General features: G+C 37.2%; 1 long non-coding RNA gene and 1 other non-coding gene across 14 annotated transcripts in view; both read left to right on the top strand.

The window, feature by feature from the left end:
* Positions 1 to 22,861, top strand: part of LOC138166558 (uncharacterized) — a 552,457-nt gene that overhangs the window by 133,249 nt on the left and 396,347 nt on the right. For 10 of the 13 annotated variants that reach the window (XR_011169622.1, XR_011169625.1, XR_011169627.1 and 7 more), the window contains exon 3: positions 21,837 to 21,923. The exons of the other annotated variants lie outside the window; for them this stretch is intronic. This is a non-coding gene — a long non-coding RNA (uncharacterized lncRNA). The remainder of the gene's footprint in view (positions 1 to 21,836; positions 21,924 to 22,861) is intronic. 13 annotated transcript variants of the gene reach the window in all.
* Positions 17,745 to 17,856, top strand: LOC138166563 (U6 spliceosomal RNA). Its single transcript, XR_011169635.1, has one exon. It is a non-coding gene; the product is annotated as a U6 spliceosomal RNA (small nuclear RNA).

Here is a 22,861-nt window from a genome sequence, read left to right as displayed (position 1 = left end):
ATAATACATGAAGGATGGTAGCTGCCACAGAAAAAAGTTTAAAAACTCATAAATACATAAAATATATGTGTATTATCATATAACATCAATATATTTTATCTTTTAGTGTCATAACTCTTGACTTCTCTGGTATGAAGGAAGGGTCAAAAATTTTATGTGGATTTTCCAAATTTTGGGGGTGCTGTACCCCTATTCTCAGGTGGTATGGAAGGGATAACTATACAACAATTACTATGAAAAAAGATCTAGGAGTTTTGGGGGCCCAAAAATGGTGTATGAGTCACCAGTAGCCACCAAAAAGTGAATGGAATTGTATACTGTGTTAAGAGAAGCATTATGTCTAGGACTAAGTAGGTGAAAGTCTCACGGTTCTCTGCCCAAATTGGGTCACAGCTAGAGTGTTGTGCTTCGTTTTTGGAACCATACTTCAGGAAAGACATTGAAGACCTAGAGTTCATCAAGAAGAATGTGACCAGGATGAAGAAAGGACTGGAAAATATGCCATAACGAGAATCAGTCAGTTGAAGGAAATGGCGTTGTTTGGTCTGCAGAGACTTAGATAATTGTCCTTCAGTTTTTCAGTAGTTATGTGAAAGAGCGAGAAAGCCTTGTTCTGTTTGATCCCAGAGAATAGAACAAGGAGCCATTGGTGGAAGTTAAGAGGCAGGAAGATTTAGTTTGTATTTAAGGAAATACTTCCTAACAAAAAAAGCTTTCCCAAAGTAAGAAAGACTTCCTTGTTAGTTAGTGGGTTTCCTTTCCTTGTAGAATCTATTTCTTATAGATACCATAAAAGGGATTTTGGTTAGTTTTCTATTCCACGATGTGGTCTCTGAGTTTCCTTTTAGTTCTAAGAATCGGTAATTCTCTAATGAGGTTACTTTTTAACTGTACATTTCTTTAGTACAATCACCAAGGAATTGTCAGGATACATTTGTTGATTGAGTGTTGAATGTTTCATGGGGGGAAAAAAGGAGAAACAAGGCCCTAGTCCTGATTTTCTTGGCAGGGATTATTCAGTTTTTTACACTCCAAGAGAAAAAGCTTCTGGCAAATGCAATTGGAGATTGTCTTGCAGGTTTTGATCACACTAGCTTCTTGAGAGTTCTCTAACTTATTCCTCTGTTGACTAGCAGAATACTTTCTTTCCAAAAATCACAGAACTCATTAGAAATAAATAGCATGAACTTGGTTGGTCACATTTGGAGGATTTGTCAAATGTAAATCTGTGTTGCACTTGGGAAGGTTAGTATGCCTTATTTAAAAATAAATGTAATTTTAGTGTTGAGTAGAAACAGATTAAAAAAAACAACTAGATACCTCACTGGAAGGCACATTTTTATTTTTCCAATTAAAAAAAAAATGGGTGGTGGTAAGCATTTCTTAACTTCCATACTTTATTTCATATATTTTCTCCTTCTTTTCTGATGATGGGTGTGCCAAAAATAAAGCTTTAATTTTATTTTCTAAGATGGAACAAAATTAATCAATAGATTTAGGGATTTATTTATTCTTAATTGGTACCAGACTATTAAAACCCGATCACATTATAATCAGCTTTTAAACGTATAGTTCAGGAAAATAGACACAAATATATGTATTTCCCAAACCCATTTTACAACGCACATTTAATCATTCTACATATAGAATGTTGTGAAAGACAAGGTAGCCTGAGGACTCTCTAAGACTTACATCTTTGAATGTTACTGTGTTTCTAGCTGAGAGGAAAAAACTAATTTTCATATGATTACAATATATGATTTATGTGATTAGAAAATGCCTGTTTTACATTGAAATGCTAGCTAGCTCCCAGTGATACAAAATATTGCCACCTGTTTTTAAGTGATTGCTTTTTTTTTTATTTCTAGGAAGACCTGTAATCAGAAATTAGAAGCACCTTCTTATCCATTGAAAGTTAGAAATACAATTTGAATGTATTGAAGAATTTTTAATTTATACTTTCAAGCCATTCTTAATGTCACATGATTGGAGGACTATATCTGTCATGATCATGAGCTCTACCTTGTGACCATTTGACAAATGAAATGAATGTAATTCATATGAGTTAGATGTCAGATCTGCGCTCTACCCCCAACTGTACTTTTAACTAACTGGGTGATAACTTCTCTGTGTCCAACTGCTCTTAATTCTAGTGTCTTCTCTCTGTTATTTATTTCCTGTTTATCTTGTATATGGCTTGTTTCTCTATTTTGTTATCGTGCATTCATTTCAGTTGTGTCTGACTCTCTGTGACCCCATTTGGGGTTTTCTTGGCAAAAATACTGGAGGGGTTTGTCATTTCCTTCTCTAGCTCATTTTACAGATGAGGAAACTGAGGCCAACAAGGTTAAGTGATTTGCCTAGGGTCACACAGCTAGCGTCTGAGCCCTCTATCCATTGTGCCACCTACATGGCCTTATTTCTCTATATCTGTTTGCATATTGTTTCCCTCATCAGATTGTGAGCTCCTTGAGAGCAGGGACTGTTTTTGGGTTTTTTTTTGGGGGAGGGGGGTGGCGGCTTTTTTTTTTTTTTGTATCCCCAGCACTTAGCACATGCCTGGAAAGTAGTAGTAGGCACTTAATTAAGTGTTTACTGCTTGATTGATTGCTTCGATTTTGTCATGTATTTTTGTCTAATTTTCAATCTCTAGACTAGCAGTAGTTCTCTGTTGTCATGAACCTCTTAACCACAAATTCTGCAGTAAGACAAGGGTCTGGTGCTTTCTTGGTGTTGAATACAGTACTCTGATTTTGCTAACAATTTCTGGTACAGATATTAACATAAGTGACAGTTCTGGTTTTCTGTCTCTGGAAGTTTTCTCTTCTTACTATAATAATGAAGTTGAAAGTCCCTACCTGAGGGTAGGGACTATGCATATCTTACTCACCTTCAAGTCCCTTTCATTGGCTCCCAAGTGCAGCACCTGGCACAGTTAGACACTTGATTAATGTTCGAATGTTTGAATCAATGGTAGCTCTGGCTTGTCTCTTCAGCCAATATTTGATTGTTTTGAAATTCTGCTAGAATTTCTTTCAGTTATTATGGACTTTTATTTTTTCCTTTGCTGATTTTCTTTATATCTTAGAATTTATTAATGTAGTAATTTCAGACTTGTTTCATTTGGATTTATATTTATCGTTATTTAGTTCCCTCAGTCTAAGTGATCCAGTAACTTTTTGCATTAAGTCTCCCTAGAGCTATTCTGAGATAACTGGATTTCTCCTTGGGTCTTTTCCATGCAGGGTCATGTTTCACCCCATTTGTTCATTCTTTTCTAAGCTATGGGACTATTTCCAGCTTGAAAGACTCTTGTTCCCACCCCAGTTATTTCTGTAACAGTATATGCTTTCTAGGGCTGGTGTTTCATTTAGGGTTTGGGTTTTTTTCCTTTTTTTTTTTTTGTCTCGACCTGTGATTTCATCAGGTTAGGGAATTCCTGGTGTGGACATTCCTTCTTTAGATGCCTATCAGTGATTCCTTTGTAATTTATAATCTTAGAGTTACCTGGGGGCACTGTGAGGTTAAATAACTCGCCCATGGTAATACAGTCTGCTTGTGTCACAGGCAGGATTTCCTGACTCCTAGGCTGGCCTTTTAGCCATTCTGGCACTCAGTCTTTCATTTCGTTAAGTAACTCATTGATAACATCTTTTAAGCAGTATTTCTATTTTGGGATGCAATACTCCTATAGTACTTATAAAACTGTGCCACACAACTTAACACTTAATTACACACAGTACACTTCTCCTGTTTTCTAATTGCTGTATGTGTTAGTCTCTTTTCAGTTAAGTTGTCAGCTGTACTCCTTCAGAAGACAATGGCTTATGCTCCTGTTCTGCCTTTTGCCTCAGCTTTTAGCCTAGTGTTGGGAATATAGTAGGTGCTATATCTAATAGACAGATGGATTGGTTAGTAATTTGTAATATTATTTATAACATAATTGAATGAATGGATCTGTCATTATAAAGGGTTCAGGATTTTAAAATAGTAGCATCAAAGTTTTTCTTCATAAAGTGGAAATCAGTGGTGGAATCTTATGCATTATTTGTTCTTCCTTTTATTTATCTTTTCTTATTCAATTATAAATGTCCATTTTTCTGATTCTACCACAGAATTTGGTTATTATTATTATTATTATTATTTTTGCAATCTCACGTTTGGTCAATAATTTGGCCAATACGTGAACCAATAATTTGTTTCAGTTAGCACATCTTTGCCCCTAGGCAGCGTCATTTACTCATGTCATTAAGATACTTGGTGATACATTGTGGGCATATTTCTTGCCTACACATTCATTAGATGACTCATACATTAGTTGACTCAAATGATGGCAAGCAGCATATGGTATAGTACAAAGAACATAGAATTGGGCCTAAGGATGGCTGTGTTTGAGGCATGTCTTCACCATTGATTAGTTAAGTGACTTTGAGATCACTTCTGTGCTTGTCCTCTTTGGCATCTTTTTATAGATTGAATGGGTTGGATTGGATTAACTTTAAAGGTCATTTGTAGCTCTGCCTAAAAGTCTCAGCCACTGAACACTGTGGGGCAGGGGAAAGCATTTCTATAGTACCTATACTACTTGTCAAGGTTTACTAAGCACTTTGCACACATCTCATTTGATCCTCACATCAACCGGGTGAGGTAGGTGCAGTCATTATGCCTATTTTACCATTAAGGAAATTGAGGCAAACTGATGTTAAATGGATTGCCCAGGGTCAAAGCAGTGTCTGCGCCTGGATTTGAATTCCTGACTCCAGGCTGAGAACCCAATCTGCTATACCACCTACCTTTACTCTAGCTGTGACTAAAAATTAGAATTCCTGACCTTAGCCAAGTCAGTCATTCAGTCAGTCATATAAACATTTATTGAGCACCTATTATGTGCCAAGCACTGTCCTAAGCCTTGGAGATAAAAATTAAAGAAAAAAGATTGCCCTCAAGAAGCTTACATTCTAAAGAAGAAGATAACACACAAAAGAAAGCTGAAAAAAGGGAGGGGATAAGAAAATACCTAGTTAGTGGGGGGGGAGGGAGGTGGTATATGGTAGAACCCAATCTAAGGAGTGTAGCTGGTAGAAAATAGGTGGGTCTGTGAGTTCTCTTTAAATTCTGACACTGGAAGGAGTTCTTTGCTTCACCCTCCAATCAGAGGGGCAGCAGGTACTAGGAATTGAAGATGTGTGAATCTGAAAGATGATGATGCAGTTTCCCAGGATGATCAATTTCCCGGTGAAGAGGTTTCCTAGGAGCATAATAACGGGGGACAACAAATACGAGGTGTCCAGCTGGAGGAAAATGAAAGCCCTTTAATTTCTTTGAGCCCTGATTTCCTTATCTGTAAAGTGCTGATGTTAAGGTTGGAAGTAGGATGGCTAGATGGTACAGTGGATAAAATGCTGGACCTGGAGTCAGGAAGGCTCCTCTTTGTGACTTCAAATCTGGTCTCAGACACTTAGAAGCTATATGACTTCAGACAAGTCACTTAACCCTTTTTGCCTTAGTTTCCTCATCTATAACATGAACTGGAGAATGGCATTCCACTCCAGTGTATTTGCCAAGAAAACCCCAAAAGGAATCATGAAGAGTTGCACACATTTGGAATGAATGAACAGCAAAAACAAAAGTGCTGGTAATAATATCTATTCACTTTGCCCCACAGGGTTGTTGTGAGGATCATATAAGAAAATAAACATAAAATTACTTTGCAAATTGTAAAATTCTTATTCATTCATATTTTAATAGGTCTGTGAATATGCCTTCCAGTGACATAGATTGTGACCCATCCTGGCCTTCCCATTCTGTATCTTTCTGTTACATATACTTCCATAAATTATCTGTAGGAGAGCAATCCAATATCCAAAAAGCTTCCTTCTAGGTCTTGTGACAACCTGTGGGTACTAGTGAAGCCCTTAAACTGTCCATCTTTTATCCCTGACTCTATAAGATGATAATAAATGTCCTATATGTTTTACAATGCTTCTTACAGCCATGCCTTCATTAGCATAATACATGCTAGGGCTTGTCTAGGCCCACGATATGCCTTTAACATTCCCCATTGGGTCATCTTCAATCTTAGAGTATGGTGCACCTGATTCCTTACATACAGCATCAGCAGAAGAATATTCATAGTTAAGAGATGGGTTTTTATGTCAGGAAGCAGCTTGGGAACACTGGAAACCCTCTGCTGTTTCCCACATACCATCTACCCCACTGTCTTCCTCCTTTTCAATTTGGGGACCAATTCACTCTCCATTACAACTTTGATAGATAGAGCCACAGAGATATCTTTATTCAGCAATTCTCTTATTTAGTAATATTAAGAGAGACATAAAATAAGGAGACATGTGCTGTCTGGGGATGTTCACCATTTCCTGTAGGATGTGCTAAGCATAGTCAAAATGGAAGGATTCTCACTAGATGTTGCAGTCCTCAAGATGTTTCTGTTTGTAGATACCATTGGGCTGGTTGTATCAAGCCCTAGAAGGCCACTGAGGCTCTTCAGTTAGATACACAACCACTCAAAAGAGACTAGTCTAAAAACCTGTATAATTTTAAAAAATGAAATTATTGAAAATTTCTGTTGTCCCGATTATGATATGTAGTTGGCTGGGCACCTGCACCTGTTGGGTCACAGGGTTAGTCCATCGGTATAGCTATCTTGAACAGATACGGCAGGTAGATAATGAATTTATTTAAATTTACTTTTCTTGGATATTCTTGCTTTAGTGTTTGAATGACTTGTATCTGCCAAACATCATAATTGCTTCTGCTAATTCTTAAGCTGTAACGTCAAATTCTTTCAATTGAAGAGGAGTGGTGAGATGGGGCAGTAGTGGACCTAGAGATCAGAGGTGGAGGGGTATGGCACAGAAGATATCAGGGTAGAGGAATGCAGTGAGGGTAAGGAGGAGTTCCAACCACAGGGCCAGTTGTAACGGGAGATGGGGTGGTATATTCCTCAGAAAGGTTGATGTGTGCTATCTAGTTGTCTGTAGATGGAAGGAAGACCTTTGAGAGAGGGGATGCCATAGGGCCAGGACCCTGAGGATGGGCTCATATGAGGAAGCAGAGTACTATTCCACACTGCAGAAGGGGAGTAAATATGCTCTCCTAGACGTCTATGCCCTGGGACAAAGCTTTTTGTTGGTTGTACTTTAGTTATTGATCCTTAATATTTTTGTGTTCTAACAGCATCTTAGGCCAGATGTGTACTAGACCCAAATGCAAGTTGCAGATCTGGAGAGATTGAATCAATGAGACAATTAATATTGAAAACAAAACCCTTTATACTAAATATAAACACATGCTGTGCAAAGATAAATGAACAAATATTCAGCAAGCATATAATGGTACAGTTCTCAGGGTCCTTACTCATTGAGAGATACCCAGATCAATAACAGCAATAGCTTGTACAGAAATAAATAGTTTGTCAAATTCAAAGAATTACCCTCCTTTCTCGATATTGGCTATATAAGATTCTCCCAAAAGAAGACCTTGGTGTATTTAGCCCATCCCTTTAGGGGGTTTCAGAACTGAAGGCTCTGCACTCATTTTAAATCATTAACAACATGCAACCTAATCATCCCCTGGGGCCCAGGGCCAGGGCAGAACAAATAACACCTGAGATACCACAATATTTTCTTGGAATGCCTAACTCTATGATCTGCATCGTAAGATTTGTGGTTAAAACAAGAGTCCTCCATGTGTTTTTTACCCTTTTTTTTTCTGGTTGCAGCAACAAAGGATTCCATAAGGCCCTTCCAATTTAACTAAATCCTGATAGGGGGCTATATGCTATTGCTTGCTTCCTATGGTGTCTGTTAACAAAGTGGAATCACAATTATCTCCAAAAGAAAAAAAAGCAATGCTTATTTATAACCTCCTAAAAACTAAGTACTCCACTTTGCCCAAGATTGTCCTGAACACCTTTGTTCCCCTTCATAAAATCATTTATTGGTTTCCCATTCCTTCAGACTCCCAAGTATAAAACAACAATCTTTCCTTCCAGTAGCCACCCTTAAAGACAGTTTATCTATCATTTATTCAGCGTGATAAGAGAAAGTGGTGGTGACCGAGGACAAGTCCGATAGGTGACTTGTTCAGTTCCATACAGCAAATTTACTTTCCTGACTACAAATAAACTATGGACTGTATTTTGCAGAGGGCTGAGTTTGCCATTAAAATGTATCTCTGTGAATGCAGAGAATGGAGAAAATGCAGTAACTATTCTTTACTTCCTAAGGTCCTAAACTCCCCTTATGAGTTCTTTTTCAGAAAAAAAAAAAGGCATTGTATAATTTAATAAGGACGTGTGATGGAGAGGGGTAAAAAGAAGAAAGAAAAGTAGTGAGTAGAAAGAAAAAGCCAAAAGTCAGACCATATTATTCTCCATAGTCACATGAGGTCCATAGTACGGAAGAAACAGATAGTGGAATGGCACAAGGATAGCATTTCTTCATTCCTCTGATTTAATTAAATGCATTTTCACTTAAAGTGGATAACAATGTTAGATCTTAATGGGATTAACCTAACTGAAATTTATTTGGCTTTGCTTTGACAGTCAAGATTATGGATTGCTCAAGTTCTATTTTGAGACTGCCGCTACCGATTCTGTAATTATAGCTGCACACCAGTCATAATGCTGCTTCACCTAAGACACAGCGAGAGTTATCAAACAAAGCTTGTTTGTGGTATGACTGCAGAAATGTGATTTGGAATATTGGTGCAACTTGAGTATATCTTCTTTTAATATATTTCTCCCTCGCACATTTGGACACTAAATCTTGGTCTGAAAGAAAAGTGATAAATTCTCCATCAAATTAAAGGTTTGTACATAGTCAATCACTGCTTGTAATTGAGGTTTCTCTGTGGGTTTTTCATTTGATTCTGAATTGTCCAGATTAGCTCACTCCATAATCCAAATTCTCTAGTTAATTGCTAACTCCTCCCTTCATTTAGTGTTAGTCTATGCATTAAATAGCTTGATGTTTTTATTTTAAATACAGATCTTCCTTAGCCAATGATTTTGAGTATGAGGTAGCTAAAATTTGATAGCTGACAGCAACTAAGCAATCAACAAGCATTTCTTATACATGTTGGTCCTTTTATGATCTTTTTGGGATACAACCCCAGAAGTGTATTGCTGAGTCAAAGGTATTTTCTTCATTTTTCTTTTTTGAAGGGGGGAAGGTAAGGCAGGGTTAAGTGACTTGTCCAGAGTCACACAGCTAGCAAGTATGTCAAGTGTCTGACACAGATTTGAATTCAGATCCTCCTGACTCCAGGGCCCAGTTGCCCCTCAACAAGCATTTCTTAAACACTTCCAGTGTGCCAGGCATTGTTCTAGGTCCTGGGGATTCTACTACAAAAGTGAACTAATCCTTGCCCTCGTGTTCCTGTGTGACTTTTTTTTTTTTAAGTTTTAGCAAGAAAGCAGTGTTTGCATTTTGGGGATAATATACCTGGAATTCTTCCACTTAAGTCCTGCTTTGATGCCTCATATTGGCATAGAGGTTACCCTGAGTCCTTGAGATTGTTCCAGTAAAATAGAAAATCTAAGACCTGTTACCAAACTGGGAAGGTTTCCAGTATGGATCTGGCAATAAACTGTCTAGTTTAATCACACTCCACCTAAGCTATGTGTAGACAATGGTCCACAACGCTGACCAAGGGATTGTGAAGTTTTCGTTCATAGTAATTCATGCATGCCATCTACTAAGGCATAGACAGGTTGCTGTGGCATCGGCAGGAATACACACATAGATAAAAAACAAAATAAAACAAAAAACAACCAAACAAACTATAACTCCTTGAGGTATTAAAGTATAGTTGGCTTTAGTATTACAATGCCTACTGTTGAGGACCTGGTTTTTAATTGTCACATAAGCAGGGGCAATTTGGGAAACTTCTAAAATCACACTATCACATGATATACTATGACCTAATTTAACCAGTAATCTCATGAAAACTTTTTTTTTCTTTAAATTGAATCTGTGTGGCCACTCTCTGCTCCAGTCCTACTACTGATCATCATGGAAGGGCTATTCCAACTTGGGACTCTTTGTCCATTCATAAGCATCCTGGTGGCCCTCCATTCTCCTAGGGGCTCACCATATAGGTGCTAGTATAATATTAAATTAGTTTTTAGCTTCCTTTAACATATAATTCTGAAGTTTAATCAATGTAATAGCTTCACCTTCCCCTAGTGGTGAGGGTGGAAGGTATGGGTAGATGGAGTGGGAGTGGAAAGGAAAAAGCATATACTAAGTGTCTGCTATGTTCCAGACTCTGTGCTAAGGGCTTTACAAATATTATGGCATATTCCACTATGTGCACTGTCTTTTATAGGAAAAAATTTTAAGAAGTGATTTATTTGTTAATATTAGGAGTTTTGGGGGGACTTTTCTTTAAGAACATTGATGTAAGACACTAAGAAAACTCTGAAGTGGTGCCAGTGCCAAGAAGGCTAGATTTGGAACCAGAGAAGCTGTGTTGCAATTCCAGTTCTGCCATTTCCTACGTTTTTGATCTTTGAAAAAAACTTAGATGCTCTGGGCCTCAGTTCCATCATCTGTATAATAAGGAGATTAGATTAGATGATCTCCAAGGTCTCATCCAGCTCTCAATCTGTGGTCTTCTAACATTTCTTCTTTGCAAAAACACTATCCCAGGAATGAATCCCAGTGGAAATCTAGGATTTGGATTGATTATCCAATTCAAAGGGAGTCCAGTTTCATCTGTATTATAAGGTAATCCTAGAAGAATTTTAGACTTTCCAATGATTTCTTTTACTTACTATTTTAGAATATGAAGAGGATAAGCATTTGCATAGTGCCTACTATGTGCTATACTGTACTAAGTAATCCCTTTACAAATATTATCTCATATTCTGATGACACCTTAAGGTAAGCATGATATTGTCAAACAGTGTATTCAATGTTAGCTCTAAACCATTTTGGTGACTTTTTTAGTCTTTAACTGTATCTTTGGGGTTATGATTTGCCTTAAGTAACTTTAACTTTAAGAAGCCTCGGGAACTTATTTTTTTACTCTGCCATCTTGGTTTTTCTTAAGCAAGGACTTTATTTTAGGACTTGCTCCTATATATTTTATTTTTGTAAGCAAACATTTATGCAAGAAGTGCCAAGAAAAGTCCTAGCCATGAAATAGATGTTCAATAAATCTTTTAGGAATGGATTATTAGATTATTAATAATTAGATAAAGCATTTGTTAAGCGTTTACTATGTGCTAGGAACTCTGGTGAGCATTGTGAATACAACACAAGCAAGAGAAGTAGTTCTTGACCTCAAGGAGCAGCTTATACTAAAATGGGGGAGACTGAAAAAGGTAAAAACTCATTTATCAAAACCTGGGAAGTCCAAGAATGCAAGTGGTATGTTGAAGAGATAGCCAGGAAGCAAGTCAATGAATCACATATCATTATGGACCTACCTGTGGCTTTCTGCCTGTAGTCACTTATTTATATCTTCTCTAAGATTTTTTTTAAATGAATAGGATATTTTTCTTTCAAAATTTCCTTTCAAAATTCAACTAAAGACTGAGTCTTTGGCTAAGTACTGAGATACAAAGGAAAAAACAAAAACAAAAATACCCCCAAGTCCTTGATCTCTAGAAGTTTACATTCTACTAGGGAGGAGGAATCACACACACACAGAAAATTAAATGCAAAATATGTACAAAGTAGACACAAAGTAACTTTTGGGGTAAGCCTATTAGTGAATGGGAGAGATCAGAAAAGAAATTCAGTAGGTCTCATCCGAACTCAGGAAGGAAGTCAGAGATTCCATCTATCAGAGATGAGAAGAGAGTAAATTCTAGGCATGGGACAGAGAGATGGAATGTCATGTATGGGTATGCCATTTTGGTGGGATCATAAGAGTATTATGCAGTAAGCCTGGAAAGGTAAATTAGAGTCAGAGTGTGAAGACTTTTAAAAACCCAACAGAAAAATTTTTATCTTGAAAGCAAGAGAAAGTTATGGGAGGTCCATGGTTAGAATTTGCTTTAGGAATATTATTTTGTCAGCTGTGGGAAAGATGTATTGAGATGGGAGAGTCTTGAGGCAAGGAGACCAGTTTAGGAAGTTGTTGCATTCCAAGTAACAGAGCCTGAACCAGGGAAGTGTCTATTTGAGTGGAGGGATGGGAATGGATGTGAGATATATTTAAATATAATTGACATGACTTGGCAACTGATTACACATGAAGGGTGAAGAAACAGAGTCAAGGATGACTTCAAATTTGTGGACTTTGGTTACCAGAAGAATGATGGTGCTCTCATAAGAATTAGGGAAGTTAGGAAAAGAAAGAGGACTTTGGAGAAAAAGGAATGAGTTCTGTTTTGAGCAAATTGAAATGGAAGATGTTTTTGGAACCATCCATTGGGTTGTTGGTGATTTTGGACTTAATTTTTTAAATGACAGAGTTGCTCTGGGCTTGCTTTTAAGCCATAGTAAAGAAGTCAATGGAGAGATTGAAAATTAGGTTTAGTTAGATAAATGTTGGTCAACAGATAAGCTCACAGTGGTGATAGGAAGGGATGGAATTGAGGGGCCAAGAAGAGAGGTTACATATTGCAAGAAAAGCCACTTCTTCCAAGACTGGGTCAAAAGAGAAGAGAGTGGGAAGCAAAGGAGAAATGATTTAGGTAGAAAGTAGGAGATGAATTAATATGTATTTCATGGGGTACTCTCTTAGGCCACTAATAATAACAGTCATTTATTAAGCATATACTATGTTCCAGGCACTCTGCTAAGCACAATACAAATACTAGCAAAAAGAACAGCAGTACTGCTAAGAAGTTTACAGTCTAATGGAGAGGACAGCATATAAAATGGAGCTGAAAAGAAATTGGGGTTTGGGAGATGTTTGGAGGGTCAAGAAGTAGTCCAGGGATTCATGATCAAAAATTGGGTTTACAGTGAGAATGGCTGACATGGGTACTTCCTCAAAATGGAGGTTTCAAGAGACAATCAACAATTAATTGCAATAGAGAGTCAAGGTGGTGGAGGAATCTTCCAGAGTGAGAAGGGTGCTGAGTGTGGAGGAGAAAACCAGAGAGTCAGGAATGGGGCCAGCAGTATGGTTGACTTGAGTACTTCCTCAAAATGGTGGTTCCAGAGGAACTCAGCAATTACAGGAGGGGCAGCCCAGTGGAGAGATCTTCCAGGGTGAGTGAAGGGTTTATGTGTATGTGTGTGTGTGTGTGTGTGTGTGTGTGTGTGTGTGCGTGTGTGCACGTGTGTCTCTACACATATCTTCCACAGGCCGTTCTGGGGTCCTACCATGTTCCTGAAAGGGTAAGGAAATAACTTGACAGCTCAATGCCAAAGGAAAGCCATGAAAAGTTAACTTCGAGGCACTGCCCCTTATTTCACCTTCATGGGCAGAAGCATTCCACAGGAAAAGCCAACCAACTATATACTCAGATATTTCTTATTAGAATTTAATATGTTTTTATAAAGGGTGTTACTTTTCCTTGTGAATTCATTTTTGGGAATGTCTTGCCAGTAGCCTGCAGTAGCCCTACCCAAATACTTTGGTTTTAAATCAACTTGCCATTTATACTTGAGAGGCACTGATTAGTCTAAGATATTTTCTTTGAATTTCAAATTTACATATAAACATTTTGTTTTTGCTTAGCTCTGGTCTTTACATTTCTAAGAGGGACATTTGAGACTTTCAAAAGAGGCCCTATATAAATAGCTTCATAGTTCAAAAGAGCAGTGAACCTGATGCCAAGATATCTGGATTTTACTCCCAGCTTTGCAGCTGACCTGCTTTGTGTTTTGGGGAAACTGAATTTCTCAGTTTCCTCATTAGTCAAATGGAAATAACTGAGTGGTAGCATAGCAGAGTGGAAAAAAAATTGGGATTAATGTGGCTAAACAAATTATGGTATATAGATGTAATGGAATATTGCTGTCCCATAAGAAATGATGAAACGGACAGTTTCAAAATAAACTTGGAAGATCTAAATGAACTAATGCAGAGTGAAATGAGTAGAGCCATGTGGAAAATGTATATAATGGCAACATTAGAAAGGATAACTTTGAAAGACTAAACTCTGATAAGCCATGATTCCTGAGGATTGAAGATGTAGCTCACTGCCCACCCTCTGAAAGAAAGGTGAAGGACCAAAATATAGAATAAGTGATATATTTTTGGATATGAGTGAATCTTCTTTACTTGACCATCCATATGTATTTTGAAGTTTTTCTTTTTATTTGTTGTTGTTGAAATGGAGAGTAAGGAGAGAGACTGATATCTGTTAATAAAGAAAAAAGAATATTGTATTTGGAGGGTCTGTGTTTGGTTCTTAACTCTTTGTGACTTTGTGACCTTGAACAAGTTTTCTGGTGTATAAAATAAGAAGGCTGTATTGTATGATCTATAAGATCTCTTCCATCCTTAACATTGACCTGAATACCTAACTTGCTAGATTGTTGTGAGACTCAAATGGTATTATATGAAAAAAAAGATTTTGAAAGGTGCCATAAAAAAAGCAATTTTGAATAAAAGTTGTCTGAAAAGTTTGGCAATGTTAGAGAGAGCCAGTTTTGATCATATCCACCCAAAGTGTGCCCTTTGATTCCCTAAGTTGTTTCAGAGCCCCAAGTAAAACTTTTCAAGGTCTCCTTCCTTTATCTGCCCTTCTGGACTGTGCTCCTTTGGGTATGAACGTTTTTATTGTTAGCTTCAGGGAACTTGATGGGGATTGTTGGTTAATATATACTATAGGCTCAAAGAAGGTGGTACTACATACTAGGGAAATTCACTAAATAACTACTCACTTCTTAGATTTTCTTTGCCTCTAGAAGAGTAACCAAAGATTGAGTTTTGCATATGTAAATTCATTTCAATCTATTGTTATTAAATGTCTCATACTAGGATTTGAATAACCACAAACCTAATATATTGATATGTGAGTGCCTAAGCATGCTTGCCAACCTCTGTATATTCACTCCAAGTGACTTTGTAATGCTGATCATTTTGGAACTAATATAAATGAAATGAAAATTAAAAAGAGTTAGAGAAGATAAATAAAAAAGTGGAGGAATTATAGCTGTCTTATAAAAGTAGCAGATAATATCAGAGAGGTTATGCTGGTCTATAATTTCTTTCTTTTGGAGTAATATGGGGGAAAAGAGTGGGAGGAAGCCTTTTAGCTCATTCTTGTTGGGTGTACAACATGTCAGTCAGTAACTGATGAAGTCTCCTTTTTTTATTGGTTCACTCAACTTTGTTATGCTTTTAACCTTCTATCTCTCATCATGTAAGAATTTAGCTGTTTAGTTTGGGAGTCTCTTTCTTTTTGTATAAAAAGGAAATTAAATCCCTTTTTCATTCTGAAAAGGAAAACCATGGACACAAATTAAATTAGTAAGACATCAACTATAGTGTGCCTGCTTTTAAAAACAACTTAAGCAGATTGGAACTTTGGAGAAATCACTTTAACAGTGATTTGTTTTTTTCTTAAATATCCATCATAGTGCTGACCACTGACATCATTATAGGTATTCCATAATTATTGAATGAACTAAAGAAAACATATATGAAAATCTGAGGTCACAAAATCGTTAAATATTAGACACACAGATAGATAAGCATTTATTAAGTCCTACTAGGTGGCAAGAGTTGATTATTCATAAGTTATAGAATAGTAAAAGAACTTAGAGATTATCTATTCCACCTCATCATTTTACAAATTAGGAAACTGAAGGCCAGAGAGGCAAAATGACTTGCCCAATGGCAAACTGGTATTAAATGTAGAATGTGATTCAAACCCAGGTCTTTTGACTCCACATCCAGTACTCTCATTTTGCAAAAAGATTATTTGTATAAACTGTGGTTCAGGGTCTCACAATCTGCTCCACTCACATGGACCAGGTCCAATCTCTTTCTTTGGCTTATTGCCTTGACTAGAATTTACTCTTGCAAAATCTCTAACTATAGCTTACGTTTAGCTCCTGTCTAGATTTCCACAGATTGTTGCTCAAGGTAACCAATGAGTATCATGTTAAGATAGCCTCTGTTTCACTCTACCTGAAAATGCAGAAGATAAAAAAGACTGCCCCTAGCCCAGCTGCAGAAATCAAAATCACATGAAACACTCTTTGCATTTTTTCTTAGGTATAATTAAATTTGGAATTATGGTCAGTATTTTGGCATATCTCTAATTCCTCCAAAGTGACCAATGCACATCCTCTGAGACTCATAGTACTCGTGTGATTTGAACTTCCCTTGGGAAGCAAATGCGCTCTAAAACTGCTGGATGGGTAATCCCATTCCCATTGAATCTGTGCTGTTTGGACAATTCATTGCAGTGTGTGTGTGTGTGTGTGTGTGTGTGTGTGTGTGTGTATGTGTGTGTGTGTATGTGTGTGTGTGCGCGTGTGCATGAGCGAGTGAGGGAGAGAGAAAGAAAGGATGGTGGTGGTAGTGGTAAGGTCTCTTGCTTGCTGATAATGTACTAATCCTTACTGTTCCTCTGTTTATAGCATAGGGACCATGTGGTCAATCCTCTTCTTTCTCCAAATGGGATGCTCTGAAACCCCTTGCTCAAGAACTCTGTCTTACTAGGTTAGAAAGCAAGATTCCAGGATCATATTACTGAGGAAACCCTAATTTTTTGGCTAGAAGGCTGGAGTCTGGAATTATCCAGAAAGCAGCTCCACAAGGCAGGAACTACCCAAAAAATCTCCCTTCTTTTGTGACATGGTCAGATTTGGGGATCACACTGCCTAAGAAATCAAAATCTCCCTTCTACACGGGTGTTCTGAGATTTAGGAACATTATCCACAGATGCCTGTCTTGGGCCTAGTTAGCAAGCCAGTTGGCTTCAACAGTTATATTCTTACTGCCCCAGATGCTTTCATTTCTTCAATTTGGGAAGTCCACTCTCAGATTTCTGGTCTTAGATATATGCTCAGAAAGCTGTGGGTAAACACGTTTTAATTCTCATATCTTCCTGCTCCAAGGCAGCCATTACTTTTCCTTGGGGTGTAACATTTTTTGCCTTTCTTTGTAGCCTTAGCACTTAGCATAGTGCCTGGGACATGCTTATTGATTTGAATTAATGGGGATAAGTCTGTGTTTGTGCACAGACTTTCCCTGTACACAACACATAGGTATATTCTGATTTGCCCTTTTCTGCCCTCTGAAGAGAGAAAAAGTGAATCAAGGGATCTGTAGTGGTGGAATAGTTCTATCAACATATTTTCATAGGTCCTTGAAGAAAGGATAACTTCTCTAACTTATGTCAATCCTCCCCAGAATCTAGCCAGTTCTCTTGGGGGAAGTCCCAGTCTATGATACCCAGTCAGGAACCAATCTCTATTCTCTTAACAAGACACCAAATGGGCATGCCCACACTTTCCACAAGGACATATTTTCCTGACTTCAAAGACTCAGGCTATGTAAGCCAAATAAACTGATTAGGGAGCTCATTAGATTGACCAAGAAACTCTTCTGATTGGTAAAATAATAAGTCCACATTACTTTTTTTTTTTAAAGTAGGAGCTTGTCAGTACATTTTAAGTGCTTGCAAATTACTTGAGGGGGGGCAAGGTACACATATCTAAGGGAATAGCTGTCACTACTATTTAAAAGTAAAAAAAAAGGAAGATCTACCATCTTTTTGTTCTCAGTGTAAATCAATAGGAGATGATTTTATTGAAATTCAATTTAGACATATCTTGAGTTAATAATATATTGTTGTGCTTGCTTTGGCAGCACATATACTAAAAAAAAACTGGAACAATACAGAGTAGATTAGCGTGGCCCCTACACAAGGATGACACACAAATTCATGAAGTATTCCATATTTTTTATTATAAAGCAGCAATCATCAAAACTACTTGGTAGTGGCTAAGAAATAGAGTGGTGGATCAGTGGAATAGGTTAGGTACACAAGATACAGTAGTCAATGACTATAGTAATCTGCTGTTTGATAAACCAAAAGACCCAAGCTTTTGGCATAAGTACTCACTATTTGACAAAAACTGCTGGGAAAACTGGAAAATAGTATGGCAGAAACGTCTTACAACATATACCAAAAATAAAGTCAAAATAGGTACATGATTTAGATATAAAGGCTGATACCATAAGCAAACTGGGAGAGTAAGGAAGAGTTGTCAGATTTATGGAGAATGGAAGAATTTATGACCAAATAAGATATAGAGAACATTATGAAATGCAAAATGGATAATTTTGATCACATTAAACTGAAAAGTTTTTGCATGAACAAAGCCAATTCAACCAAGATCAGGAGGGAAGCAGAAAACTGGGAAAGAATTTTTACAGCCAGTGTCTCTGATAAAGACCTAATTTCTAAAATATATAGAGAACTGAGTCAAATTCATAAGAATACATGGCATTCCCCAATTGATAAATGGCCTTGATAAAAGGATGTGAACAGGCAGTTTTCAGAGGAAGAAATTAAAGATATTTATAATCATATAAAAATGCTCTAAATCACTGTTGATTAGAGAAATGCAAATCAAAACAACTCTTAGGTACCACATCACACCTGTCAGATTGGCTGACATGACAAAAGAGGAAAATTATAAATACTGGGAGAAGATGTAGGAAAATTGGAACACTAATGCATTGTTGGTGGAGTTGTGAACTGATCCAACCATTCTGGAGAGCAATTTGGAACTATACCCAAAGGGTCATAAATTGACCCAGCAATGCCACTTCTAAAGTGGCTGTATCCCAAAGAGATCATAAAAATGGGAAAAGGACCCACATGTACAAAAGTATTTATAGTAATTCTATTTGTGGTGGCCAAGAACTAGAAATTGAGGGGATGCCCATCATCTGGGGAATAGCTGAACAAGTTGTGGTATATGACTGTAATGGAGTACTATTGTGCTATAAGAAATGATGAGCAGGTGGACTTCAGAAAAACCTGAAAAGACTTATATGAACTGATACTGAGTGAAGTGAGTAGAACCAGGAGAACATTGTACACAATAACAGCCACATTGTGTGATGACTGACTTTGAGAGACTTATTCTTTTCATCAATGCAAGGACCTAAGACAACTCCAAAAGACTCATGAAGGAAAATGCCATCCACATCCAGAGAAAGAATTTTGTAATCTGAATTCAGATTGAAGCATACTATTTGCTCTCTTTTTTTGTTTTGTTTTTTCTTTCTTGTGGTTCCTCCCATTTGTTCCATTTTTTTTCTATGCAACATGACTAATAAAATATGTTTAATAAGATTTTCTATGTAGAGCTTGTATCAGATTGCACGCTTTCTTGGAGAGGGAAGAGGGGAGGGAGACAGAAAATTTAAAACTCAAAAACTTATGGAAGTGAATGTTGAAAACTATAACTAAATTAATTAATTAAATTTAAAAAATAATATATTGCCTTTATATGTTAACTTTTTTTAAAAAATCAAGATAAGTAGAACAGGTAGTATTTTTTTTTCCAGTTGACTGAAGGAACTGGAACACAAAGTCTGAGTCAAGATCTCATCCAACTGATTTGAAGGTTGAGTGAGGATAAAAGTTTCTTTCCTGATTCCTCACTGGTCACTCTTTTCAGAGTTAAGTTATAAGATTTTGTAATTGAATACTTTCAAATTCAGATTATCAGATATTTATCAAACTCCTACTGTTCAGGGATCGTGCTTTTGCCAGGATTAATAGAACTGTACACAGAATTTTATTATTAGACCTTTATTTTTTTCTTCTTTTTTCCTTGTGATTTTATCAGTAGAAGAACTCTTGGTATGGAAACTTCCTCCACCAATGAAGATCAGTTACCTGATCTGTTATATGTCAGATGTGAGGCTTGAACTAAGGTCTTCTTGATCCCCAAGTAGCAAGTATTGACAATGCTGTTTCTTTTAAGAGAAGGAATTAATTAAAAGCTGTCACTTAATTCACTAGCTATGGTTAGCTATTTTAAAGTTGTGCATTGTACTGGATATAAAGCTAGTCTTGGAGCCAACATAACTTGCATTCAAGTCTTGCCTTTGATCCACAAGTCAAAGACAAGCTAGGTGGAGTGATGGGTATAGTGCTGAACTAAGAGTCAAGAAGACCTGAGTTCAAATCTTGTCACTTTCCATCAGTATAACTCTAGGCAGAATACTTGCTGATATGCATTGACAAATAAAGTTACTTCACAGAGAAAGCTCCCCATACAGATGTAATCAGAGGTCCAGACAAGGAAAAAGAAAAAAAAAAACCCAAGGCTGCCAAGATATGCAAGATTCCTGACTGAATTAATTTTCCAGAAATCATTTTTTTAAAACAATGCAAAAACAACAATGGAATTACTTTTAGTTAACCAGATTTTGGATGGCTGTGATGACCCTTATCCTTACACAACCTTAATAGTAAACAGACTGTTGTGAGAGAGACAGGTAGGAAAAGGGGATTATTTCCACTGTCTATAGCTTTTTTTTTTTTTTTAACAATAAGGGATAATTGAGTGCAATCACCAGACATTGCCATTATAGTCACATCGTCTGAATGAATTGCATGGGGACCTGTGCTTAGCTCACTCTGTTTGTTTATTTAGGGTGAGACTGACAGTTGTGGTATCTGTGAGAAGGAACTGTATCACAGTGACAGAATGCAGAGTGCTCTCTCATGTGTTACAGATTGCTAGGAAATTGCATAGGACCTCCTGAGAAATTGTATCTCACACCTTCCCCCAAGACAGTTCTGTGGCATACGTTAGGAAAAGGCAGGGAGGGAATGATGGGTAAAGGTTGCATTTACTCTAAGATGTGTGGTGTCCTCTATACACATGGGCCTTTGGGCATATCATTGGACAACAGTATCTTTTCTATGTCCTAGAAAGCAACTTATGTCCTTGAAGGGCTCTCCTTCTACTCACTTTTACTCTCTCTCTCACACACACACACACACAGAAAACCCTTTTTCTTCTATTAACAGTCCAAGTGTCTAACATTGGAGAGATATGTACTGATTCAGAGTTGAAATGGGAAGAAAATAATCCCTGGAAAGAAAATATGGCATCAGGTGGTTGAAATCTCCCATTCCCCCATGTCCCAGTAGATCTTCATAGGTAAATATCTCTTATTATTGGGTCAGGCCAACTAACTCTTTGCTGGTGTGTCTCTCTTCTAAGTGAGACAATCAGTTTTGCCTTGGGGATCTTCATTAGTTAAAGTATAATAAATAGGCCTGGCACAGACTGAGCCAATATTAATTATTTGCCTTTTCATGAGAAAAGGCATAGCTGTGAAACATGGAACTCCTTCCCACTGGAAGAGAAAACAACATCTGAGAGAAACATGTGTTTCATATTTAGTATTAATAAGTCATTTTCTCAAAAAATACATAATTTGAAAGTCATTCTTTTCCTGTGAGAACTGGAAACCTTTTTTTTTTTTTTTGCTCTTGATGTGAACTGCAATAAAAGTTCCTGTAGGCAAAAGAATAGAAGCCAGGAGTGGCTTTTATTTTGACACAGTGTAATGGCTGTCATTTCAGGGTATGTCTGGAAAATGCATTGCTGTTTTCTGCTGTTGAATATTGTTTTTCCTGTGAACCTCCTGTCCAAGGATGATGTCATCCTCATGTCATCAGTATATCCAAAGTCTGTTTGGAAATCAAAACTACTGAAAAAAATAGTAATTGATCAAATAAGTACAATACAGTAGAGAAACAGCTCAAAGTTTCTGCTAATAGCTATTACATCTCTCAGTATTTACTGAGATTGGTTGTTTAGTTTCAAACTATTAAGGGCCTTTTTGATACTTATTATGCTGTGTTTTTCATAGTGTAACGTGTTTGCCCTTCTCTTTTGAATTCATAGAATTTGGCTAAATTTCATTTTACTGGGTGGCGCCTGAAGCCTGATCTGATCACAAGACATCCAGAATGACAGATAAGTACTCCTCAGGTAGGAGAAGAAATGATTGCCAGTGTGGGTGACATTTTGTTGCATTTAGAGTTTTTATGTCTGACTTTGTTGGGTTTTCTGTCCAGATTAGCCTCTGTTAATAACAAAAGTCATGCCACATTATAAAAGGACCTTTATCTTTCACAATTGTTTTTAAAATGTTGGCACCCTTATTTAAGTTAAGATGGCCTTTCTCTGATTCACATGAGTCAATATCCTTAGGGTCACCACATTTTGAAGAACAAGATTTCACTGAATGGAGATGCAGAAAGTGTTACAGGTAGAGAGCAATTTTTGGTTCAAGTGTGACTATGATAGAATGAAACCATCATGTACCCAGATGCTAGTGAAAGAAATGTATATGGGGCAAAACAAAATGGTGTTTCATGTGGTTTAATGTACATTTGGGACTTCTATCAACTCTAGGTAATAGGCTTAATTCATAATGACCCAATATCTTTTTCCCCCCTCTTTATCCTTAAATTCCTTTCCCTGTACTTCTAAGGAAGCTTCTTGTGGACTCATCCATTGCTGAAAGTCTAGAGTGTTTGGCTCTGAGTGGGCATATTGAGAAATGTAGGCAGCAATGGTCTTTAACTTAAAAATCCTCTTTCAGGTCCCCTCATGCAAGTAGGCTAAAGGGGGTGTGAGTGGAGGGATAGGTAAATGTACAACTTAGATGGTGAATATCCTTGTGTAGCTATAAGGGTTAGCTAACTGGAACCTTGTTAGCCTTTCCAGGGCTTCCATGCCAGGGTGATTGAGGCTTGTGACCTCTCAGGGCAACACTTGGCTTTTCAGCATGTGCTTCTTGAAGGTGGCTGTTCTTTGTTTTTCTTTTTGGAAGATGTGCTTTGTGGTATATTGTTCGCTGGAAAACTGAGGTTTCTTTCCTGTGCACAAGAGGAATATTTTAGGAAACTTCCTCCAATGCTAGA

This window comes from Petaurus breviceps, unplaced genomic scaffold, assembly GCF_028583685.1.
Source record: "Petaurus breviceps papuanus isolate PSGF00001 unplaced genomic scaffold, PetGlider_PUasm1.0 224, whole genome shotgun sequence".
NCBI lineage: Eukaryota > Metazoa > Chordata > Mammalia > Diprotodontia > Petauridae > Petaurus > Petaurus breviceps.
This window is presented reverse-complemented; position numbering and strand designations above follow the sequence as displayed.